The sequence below is a fragment of the Babylonia areolata genome, chromosome 1 (genome assembly GCF_041734735.1).
Source record: "Babylonia areolata isolate BAREFJ2019XMU chromosome 1, ASM4173473v1, whole genome shotgun sequence".
Taxonomy (NCBI): Eukaryota; Metazoa; Mollusca; class Gastropoda; order Neogastropoda; family Buccinidae; genus Babylonia; species Babylonia areolata.
In genome coordinates, this window is record NC_134876.1 from 71132220 (window position 1) to 71141717 (window position 9498).

Genomic DNA, 9498 nt, shown 5'->3' on the forward strand with positions numbered 1-9498 from the left:
TCTGTGTCTCTCCACCGGCCTCTCTCTCTCTCTCACATACACACACACACACATGCCGCACCTGCTCTATAAATAGCCTTTGTGTATAAAAACAAATTGGCAGACGTCGTGTGGTGAAACAAAATCTGTCAGCATAAACAAAGCAAACAGAGATGTCGGAGTCCGATGTTGGTGTATATATGCAGCAGCTGTTCACGTTTGCTTAGTGACCTCAGGCAGTCCAAGGTCATGCACGGTCTATTAATTTATCGACAGTTTCACGTGCACTTGTGGCCACACAAATCGTTGACGCCAGTGTTACACTCTGCTTAGTCATCTCTTGAGACCTTGAACTGCTGGTGAGAACAGTCTGACTCCATATCGACATTTTTGTTATGTTTTGTTTTCTGATGACACGGACCTATGAAGAGGGACAGGTGTCTGAAAAGCAACCAAGTCGTGGTGTTAAATGGCAGTCCAGTTGTCCTGACTTCGCGCTGGAACACAGTACAGTGCGAAATAACCGTGTAAAAACATTATTCGGAGTTTAGTGTTTCGCTCAGTGCCGCACAAATCAAGGAATTGACAGTGGAGACAGCAGAAGGAGAAACAAGACTATGTGGACACAGAGAAAAAGTGTCGGAAGAGGGAGGTTTAGGGTATAAAATAGGGTCGGAGGAGACATTGAGGTGAAGTTGCTCTGTTGGGGCTGTTATCTTTGTCCCGGTAGTGTCTTGACAGCTCAGTGATAAAGCGGTGAGGGAGCTCGGTTATGTGGGCTGAAAGCATCGGCCAGAGTTTGGGACTGCATGCCAGTTTGGTGAGTTTGAATCCCGGGAGAGCTGAGTGTTAAAGTGAGCCTTCTCTTTCTCTCTAACTGCCTGTCTTGTGTCAGACAGACTTTGACACTGTCGGTTTTTTTGTTTGTTTGTTTGTTTGTTTTTTATTGGTGTGTGTGTGTGTGTGTGTGTGTTACTGGATGTGTGTGTGTGTGTGTGTGTGTGTGTGTGTGTGTTACTGGATGTGTGTGTGTGTGTGTGTGTGTGTTACTGGATGTGTGTGTGTGTGTGTGTGTGTGTGTGTGTGTGTGTTGTCAGCGTTATAGTGTTAGAGTGATATTTACTCAGCTTGCGCCTTTCAGCACGGGGGTTATCCGAGTCATTCTCGGCCGTATCAGTGAGTGTGTGCCGACTGCAGATCGGTGATATGAGGATGGCGAGATAGAGTGAGAGAGAGGTGCAACGCTGCTGACAGACAAATCGACGATTCTTACATTGTGTGCACTTGAAAGCAGAACACGTTGTCAAAGTGACATTCATTAGGCCCAGCCCACGTCAAACAGCGACATTCTTTTACCTTTAGCTTGAAGTATAATCTTATTGGTTGAAGTCTTCTGAAATATCAAAGTTTATTTTGGACATGATCATGTTAGCTGATTGTGGTGTGTCTACATTGTAGCTTGATGTTGCAACTTTCGCGCACATGTCAAAACAACTCTTTACAAATATACGGTACAAAAATGATTGCATGCAGTTTTGGATTGGCAAATGCTTCTTGGCAGTTTCGAGAACTTGTTGAAGAGACTTGGAGAACTTGTTTTGCCGTCGTTTTCTCAGAACCGCTGGCATGTCGAGGAGCTCGTTTCTCTCGATAGGCCGTCCTTCAGCGGAGGAGTGGTTGATACGTTTGTTGGAGTTCTGCTTCTCGTACAGCGGTGGTCAGGTGAAGGACTCGAGAGGATAAGCATCCTTGGAGCAATACGATGGAGTGCGAGTGGAATGGGAAAGGAAGGGGGGAGGGAAGGGGAGGATGGGAGGGGAGGGGGCGATTGGGGTAGTGGAGATGGAGGCTTTTCTATTTAAAAAAAAAAAAAAAATCATTCACTCCCCTCCGGAATGACAGCAGATTGGAAACTCAACAATCTTTTTTTTTTTTTTTTTTTTCATTTTGGCACGCATGCCTGACGCTTCAGACAGCGGAGAGTGAAGTGGTGTGGGAAGTGTTTGATTGAACCCTGAGCCTCGCGACAAACCGTGGCGATTTGACACCTGCCCCCCAGGCACACAGGGATGACGCCAAGAGGATCTGGCTCCCATCACCCCCCCCACTCCTCTTCGTGTTTGCCTTCTCTGGGGATAGGAGGTGGCCCGCTGCCCGCCTGGCTGAGTGGTGGATTGGTCCTTAGCGGGGCTCCTTCACTGCCCCGGCCTCATCAGGGCATGAATCATCCACCATCCGTGGAGTGTTTGTGGTCATGAGAGGGTGGGGGGGTTGTGGGAAGGGGTGGGGGAGAAGGTGGGGGGGGCACTCACCTGTGGCCTATGGACCCAGGTAGATGATGTGTCATGGTCGGCTCAAGGAGCCTGGATGGTTACAAGGGACCCTTGTCTTGTCACAACACGACCATTGTCTTGTGTCTGGTTTTCTCGGGTTCCAAGTGACGTGTGTGTTTGGTTTGTTTTGTGATGAAGAGCTTGATTACTTGTTTGGTGTCATATACTGTACCATTTCAAACTGATGCAAACTAGGCCAGTCGGTTTGCTCTGCTTGGCCTAAGATTGCTGTCTAGGGAACGTACATGGTTGACATTTTCAAGATGTTATGCGCGCGCGCGCGCGTGTGTGTGTTACACTTTAGCAACTATTTTTCCCGTTGTCGTGTTGTATTTTCCTCGAAAGGCTGTCACACTGTGTTAGATGGATGTAAAATTAGAACACTAATCGTTTTGCTTGTAATGTGGTAAAGACATATCTCTGTGTCAGATCGATATAGAATCGAAGTCTCAATCACTGTCATCGAAATGGCGTCGTGTATACTTTAAAATTGATAACGAGTCCGTTTAAATGTCCCCCTTCCCATTTTTTTCTCTGTCACACTCACTCACTCTTACTCTTAGTATTAAAACCATCACTTTTACCACCATCAGCCATCACTCTCACTTCCCACCCTCTCTCTCTCTCTTCCCTTTCTCCCTCCCTCTCCATACCCCTATCTCTCCCTCTCCCATCTCCTCTCCCTTCCTATCTCCCACCCCTCTTCCCCTCTCATCCCCCTACCGCCCCCCACCCCGTCTCTCTCTCTCCCACTCCCCCTCTGCCTTTCGCAAGAGTCGTCCTGAGTTTTGGAAGAGCCGAAGAGTCTTGAACACGACTTCTTCACCTTGACAGACATGACATTGCTATGGCAAATAAACACAAGTACAGGAAGTCGTCAGTCTTCAGATGACATTATCTGAATTAGGTACTGTGGTGTTTTATCGTGGAAACGATGACTGACTGTACTCTCTATACTCAGCTCATTTACAGCCGCTGGCATTGTTGCATGGTGTGGGTCATGTTCGCAGGTGATAATGATCGCCAGACCGGACCGTCGACAGCTGCCTTTTAGCGGTTTTCGTTATGTTGCCAGTACATACGTGGCATTTGACACCCAGTTGTCACTGTGCCTTGCTGGCAACAGAGGCTTTACTCTGTCATAATAACATGCCGCTGACTGTTGTGTTACTGTCAACACAGTTGTCACTCACTTGTCACTGTGGGGGGTGGCGCTGGGGGAGGGGGATGCCGCACCAGCATGCAGGATGGTGATATTGTTCAGCTTTTTTTTTTATATATTTTTTTTTTTATATTCCAGACTGGGCATCATCACCTTTGATGGCATGTTATTACACGAAATGAAAGAAAAAAACACGTGTTGGCACTGTGTGTTTGACGAGAAACCAACATTAAGTGACGTGACTGGAAGCTGTTGAAATTTCATAAACAATATGTAAAATAGTATTAAGTTGGGCAGAAAACAAGAACATGCACGCAGTCTGACTGTCACCATTCGCTGTTACTAGTAGACCCAGCAGAAGTACATTGGAGTGATCGGAAGATGACCGTAATTAACCAATAAGAGACGTATAGGAATGATGGGCAGATCCATGTGAACAGAAAAGAAGGGTCTTGAGGAGACCGAGCTGTGACAGGCATGACGGGAACACAGAAGTTTACATTAAGAGGGGAGGGGGGGGGGCTGGCGGGGGGGGGGGGGGGGGGGGGGGGGGTGACATACATTGTTCCTATCTGATTACCCTTGAGCGGTGGCGGTGGTGGTGGTGGACCTGACCTGACTGGAAGTGTTATCTGATTGGGGATTTTATGTGGAGTCGTCGGCACTTTTCTGTGTGACGTACCCCTCGCCTTCCTCTCCCCCTCTCCACCCCCCTCCTGTTTACCCTTCTCCACACACCCACACCCGGCGCCCTCCCCAGCCCCTGTGCCCCTCCGGGTATCTAGATTTGAAGTTTTGGGTAATCGGCTTAGCGCCAAAAGCGGGGGTGTTGATGTTTCTGTTGTCTGATGGTTTGATCTTTGCCCCCAGATGGTGATGTGTTTTTTTTCTTGACCTTTATGGACCCAGATATGGACAGGTTTTTTCTGTTTGTGAAGGGTACGAAGTTTATGTTTTTCTGTCTTTCGTCAAACGAATGAACGATCAAATAGACGAATCAGTTAGCAAACAAGTGAACCAGCAATAAATAAAAGGATACTTTAAAAAAAATATATTTATTTTAAAATGAAGGATACATTTTTTAATCTTCTTTTTTTAAATTATAAATTTGATAAGTACTGACTTTTCATCACTGTTTCATGGATATGTTTATAGCCGTCTCTCTCTTTCATTTAGGAATACACTCTGTTCCACACGCACACAGGGAGGTGCACGCGCGCGCGCGCATGCAGAGACACAATACAGACACAATACTCACTCACTCACTCCCATGCACACGCGCGCGCTCCTGCATAAAACATTCGCACAAAGACACGCGTTTGATTTTTTCTCTCTCTCTCTCAGTAAAGCTTTGCTTAAGTCGATTCCATTGTTCAAGATCCAGTTCAGTGGCAGTGTTTTGCTTTGGGGCCAGCAGACTAAGGTTTCCACAGACAACGAGTACCGAAGTTTTGTGGCTTCTCTCTCTCTCTCTCTGCACACTGCACTGAGAGGTTTTAGCCTTTTTCTACTCTCTGTCGCTGTCAGTGTCAGTCTTTGTACGAGGTTGTCCTTTCTTTTAATACAAAGTTCTGGATGAAAATAAAAGGCTCATACACAAGTGCACGCGCGCGCGCACACACACACGCACACACACACACACACTTTGCAGTGTATATAAGGCCATAGCAGATCCGATTTACAGCTGGATACTGCAGGGGGGGAGTACAAAAGTAGGTCAGATCAATATTGAATGTAACAAAAGAAGATTGCTTTCCTCATGCATGCAAACAGTCTTATGTTGTAGTTGTGAACTGCTTCATTTAGGTTTCTTGTGTAGAGAAAACAGATCACCCTTCAGCCCCCCCCCCCTGTCCCCCCCCCCCCCCCCCCCCCCCCCCCCCACACACACACACACTTCTCCTCCTACCCCACCCCATCCCACCCCACCCTAAGTGCAAAGGGACAGGGGTGGAAATATTGTGATGAAGGCTAAACCAACTCTGGCCCCCCCACTTCATCAGTGTAAAGTCGCAAAGTTGCCTCGGCTGAAGTGGGGTGAACTTGTCCCACTGTTTTACAGTCGTGGGCAGACTACAGCAACATTGTGATAAGGAATCAGCGGGTAGAGAAACCCTATGACACAAGAACTTCAGGACTGGTTTTTTTTCTCTCCCCCAACTGGTGGGTAGTTGGTAGTTGGGTTGACAGTAATGGAAGTAACGTTATTGATGGGCCTGTGGTTACCATCAGTGACCATGCATGAGTGGGATGGGTTGTAGGAGAGTGGTGGGGGTTTGGGGAGTGGTAGGTAGGTTGTCTCCAACAGAAGTGAGTGGTTGACAGGTAGGTTGTCTCCAACAGAAGTGAGTGGTGGACAGGTAGGTTGTCTCCAACAGAAGTGAGTGGTTGACAGGTAGGATGTCTCCAACAGAAGTGAATGGTTGACAGGTAGGGTGTCTCCAACAGAAGTGAATGGTTGACAGGTATGATGTCTCCCACAGAAGTGAATGGTTGACAGGTATGATGTCTCCAACAGAAGTGAATGGTTGACAGGTATGATGTCTCCCACAGAAGTGAATGGTTGACAGGTAGGGTGTCTCCAACAGAAGTGAATGGTTGACAGGTATGATGTCTCCAACAGAAGTGAATGGTTGACAGGTATGATGTCTCCCACAGAAGTGAATGGTTGACATGTATGATGTCTCCAACAGAAGTGAATGGTTGACAGGTATGATGTCTCCAACAGAAGTGAATGGTTGACAGGTATGATGTCTCCAACAGGAGTGAATGGTTGACAGGTATGATGTCTCCAACAGAAGTGAATGGTTGACAGGTAGGGTGTCTCCAACAGAAGTGAATGGTTGACAGGTAGGGTGTCTCCAACAGAAGTGAATGGTTGACAGGTATGATGTCTCCCACAGAAGTGAATGGTTGACAGGTATGATGTCTCCAACAGAAGTGAATGGTTGACAGGTATGATGTCTCCAACAGGAGTGAATGGTTGACAGGTATGATGTCTCCAACAGGAGTGAATGGTTGACAGGTATGATGTCTCCAACAGGAGTGAGTGGTGGACAGGTATGATGTCTCCAACAGGAGTGAGTGGTGGACAGGTATGATGTCTCCAACAGGAGTGAGTGGTGGACAGGTAGGTTGCTTTCAGAGGACGTGAGTGACCGGTGAAGAGGGGGGCCGTCAGAGGAGATGACAGGGCGATAGGAGGATCACTGCTGACGGCACCGGCCATGGGGACCCTGGGGAGGCACTATCTGAGCACGGCTTCGTCTTGTTGGGGACTTGAGCTTTACGGAAGGGTTGCCTTAGGGGGTCTTGATAACAGTTGTGATAATTTGTCTTTGATCTTGCCAGCTTCCTCCTCCCTGTCACACACACACACACACACACACACACACACACACACACAGGACACTCTTTCTGTCTTTGTCACACACTTTCTCTCTGCATATCTGTCTCCTCCCTTTCTCTTTATCTCGTCAAATATTGAAAAGTGAAGAATTAACATTTTGCATCGCATTTTGTATCGCCTTTGGCAAATCGTTGAACTTAATTGAGACCGTTTGTCCACGAAGCAAGATGTCATGACAAAAGACGTGAGATATTAGATATTCATCGTTGATACTTTTTGCTTTAGCAGTACCTTGACGGTGAATATTAGCTTTTCTCAGTGAACATGAGATAGTTGGCAATATTTCATTGTTCACACCACGATATGGACAAAAATCTTTGATTTCTCATCGGAAAAAGGAAATAATATCCCTTAACAAGTCTGAAATAGGGTAATTACTTCTTTTCCAAGTGCTTTTATTCAGCAGTGGAGGAGAGAGAGAGAGAGAGAGAGAGAGAGAGAGCAGAAAATGAGTTTCTTTCATCGGCTATCGCCGGCTTTCAAAACACGCACACACGGAGAACCGTTCTGGGTACTTTGACCCAATTAACGCACACAGAGAGCTGAAACGTTTCACGTGCCGACACAACTTTTACCACTGGCCTGTCACCATTGCTTTGATCCTACCTTGGCGGGTCGTCTGGGGGTGTGGTGGTGTCAGTGTGTTTCTAATCCTGCTGTGATTGTTTTGCGGAATTGTACAGGAAAGAGTTCCCGTTCTCCTTTCTCGTCCGTTCATTGTCGATTTTTAAACAAAAGCACACACAAAAAAGGACTTGTTTTTTTAAACCCTTCTTTCCTCTTATCGCACTTCGTCAAAAAATCCTAATTCCCTGAATTGTGTACAGTTTCGGGCGTTCTTTTGTTTCTCTTCCTCACCCCCTCTCTCCACTAACTCTCTCTTCTATCCACCCATTTCTTTTATCATAAACAGCCGGCTGTAAAGTAATAAACACTTTCTCTCTGGGAACGTGACTGGTTTGTGTCTTGGTCTGATTAACTTTCTGCTTCTGGCGGAGCGTGTGTTTGTGTCAGTTTGCGCCTGTGTGTGTGTGTGTGTGTGTGTGGTAGGGGAATGTGTGTGTGTATGCGCTCTCTCCCGCCATACATTAATACCTGTCGCCTGTTGGCGGGGCCTTTTACTCCACTGTTCACGTCCATGAGATGTTTGTATTCCTGACAGCAAGCCAGGGCGATAGGCAATCAGTTAGATAAGTGAGTTGAAAGACGCCTGACGAGCCACACCTGTGTTAACGGATATGATTCGTATCAAGTGTGTGTGTGTGTGTGTGTGTGTGTGTGTGTGTGTGTACTTGAACTTTGTGTTTGTGTGTGTGAGAGAGAGAGGGGGGGGGGAGGGACTGGAGAGGTGCATGGAGTGGGGGGGGAGGTGACCAAATTGGATAAACGTGGTCAAATTGCGCTGTCGATGCTGATTGACAAATTGACAAGAGGCAGAAAAATTCTAGCTCGTTATCGAGATGATGACATGGTTTTCCCCATCTACTCCAGCTGTATCTTCTGTCGCGTCTGGAGCCGCTATTGAAATTATCCACACGGCTTTTTCAACCGGAGAAGAAATTGATCCTTTCCACCGTCGTAAAAAGGAAAACACACACACACACACACACACACACACACACACACACACACACACACACACACACACACACACACACACACACACAAAAAAAAAAACAACAACAAACACACACACACACACACACACACACACACACACACACACACTGTCAATCTGTCTGTCTCTCTCTCTGTCACTCTCTGTCTCTGCGTTTCTCTCTGCGTCTCTAACCCGTAATCAGCAATGTTAAAAGGTTAACAGTCAGGCAGATGAATAAACAACGACTGAACTAAAGAGTAAACAGGTTTATAAACGATTACGTACATGTATGCATTGATACAGTATATAGTACGTCTGTTATCGAACTGGAATACGACAACGTAAATTGATCGCATTTTGTAACTTGGATAAATGAAGAAATAAGTGAGTGAATAAATAGATAAATAGTTAAATAGATAGATTGATAGACAGATAAATGAATGAATGAATAAACAAACAAATAAATATATAAATAAGCAACGTATTGTGTACACAAATAAAACACATACTGCGCCTTTCATCAGACACGGCAACATTATATCTATATAAAATATATCGATCTCATCATGTTAGCGAACACCAGTCATCGATCTTTGCCGTGTGTCCCCCAGGGTTCCCTTGGCTCCGAGACCATCTGGTGCACGGGACGGGAAAAGAGTCAGATCCCTTCTCACTACCCCTCCCCTCCCTCCCACCACAACCAGACCCCACCTCTCTTCAGCCCTTCTCCGTCAGCCTTTGTGGTTGCAGTCATGTATACAGATGCTGCTCCAATGCATTATTGAACTGCATAATTTATAGATCTTCCTCTCCGTCCCTCCCTCTCTGTGGGAAGCGGCGGGCTTGGGCGGTGTTTTTTTATGATTATATATCTATATATATATATATAATATATATATAATATATATATAGATTATATATATATATATATATAGAGAGAGAGAGAGAGAGAGAGAGAGAGAGAGAGAGAGAGAACTCAGAACTCAGAACTCAAAACGTTTTTATTCAAGGATTA

General features: G+C 46.1%; 1 protein-coding gene across 4 annotated transcripts in view; it reads left to right on the forward strand.

Annotated features, from left to right (window-relative positions):
- LOC143286794 (uncharacterized) overlaps nucleotides 1–9498 on the forward strand; it is a 72843-nt gene that overhangs the window by 23773 nt on the left and 39572 nt on the right. The window lies entirely within an intron of this gene.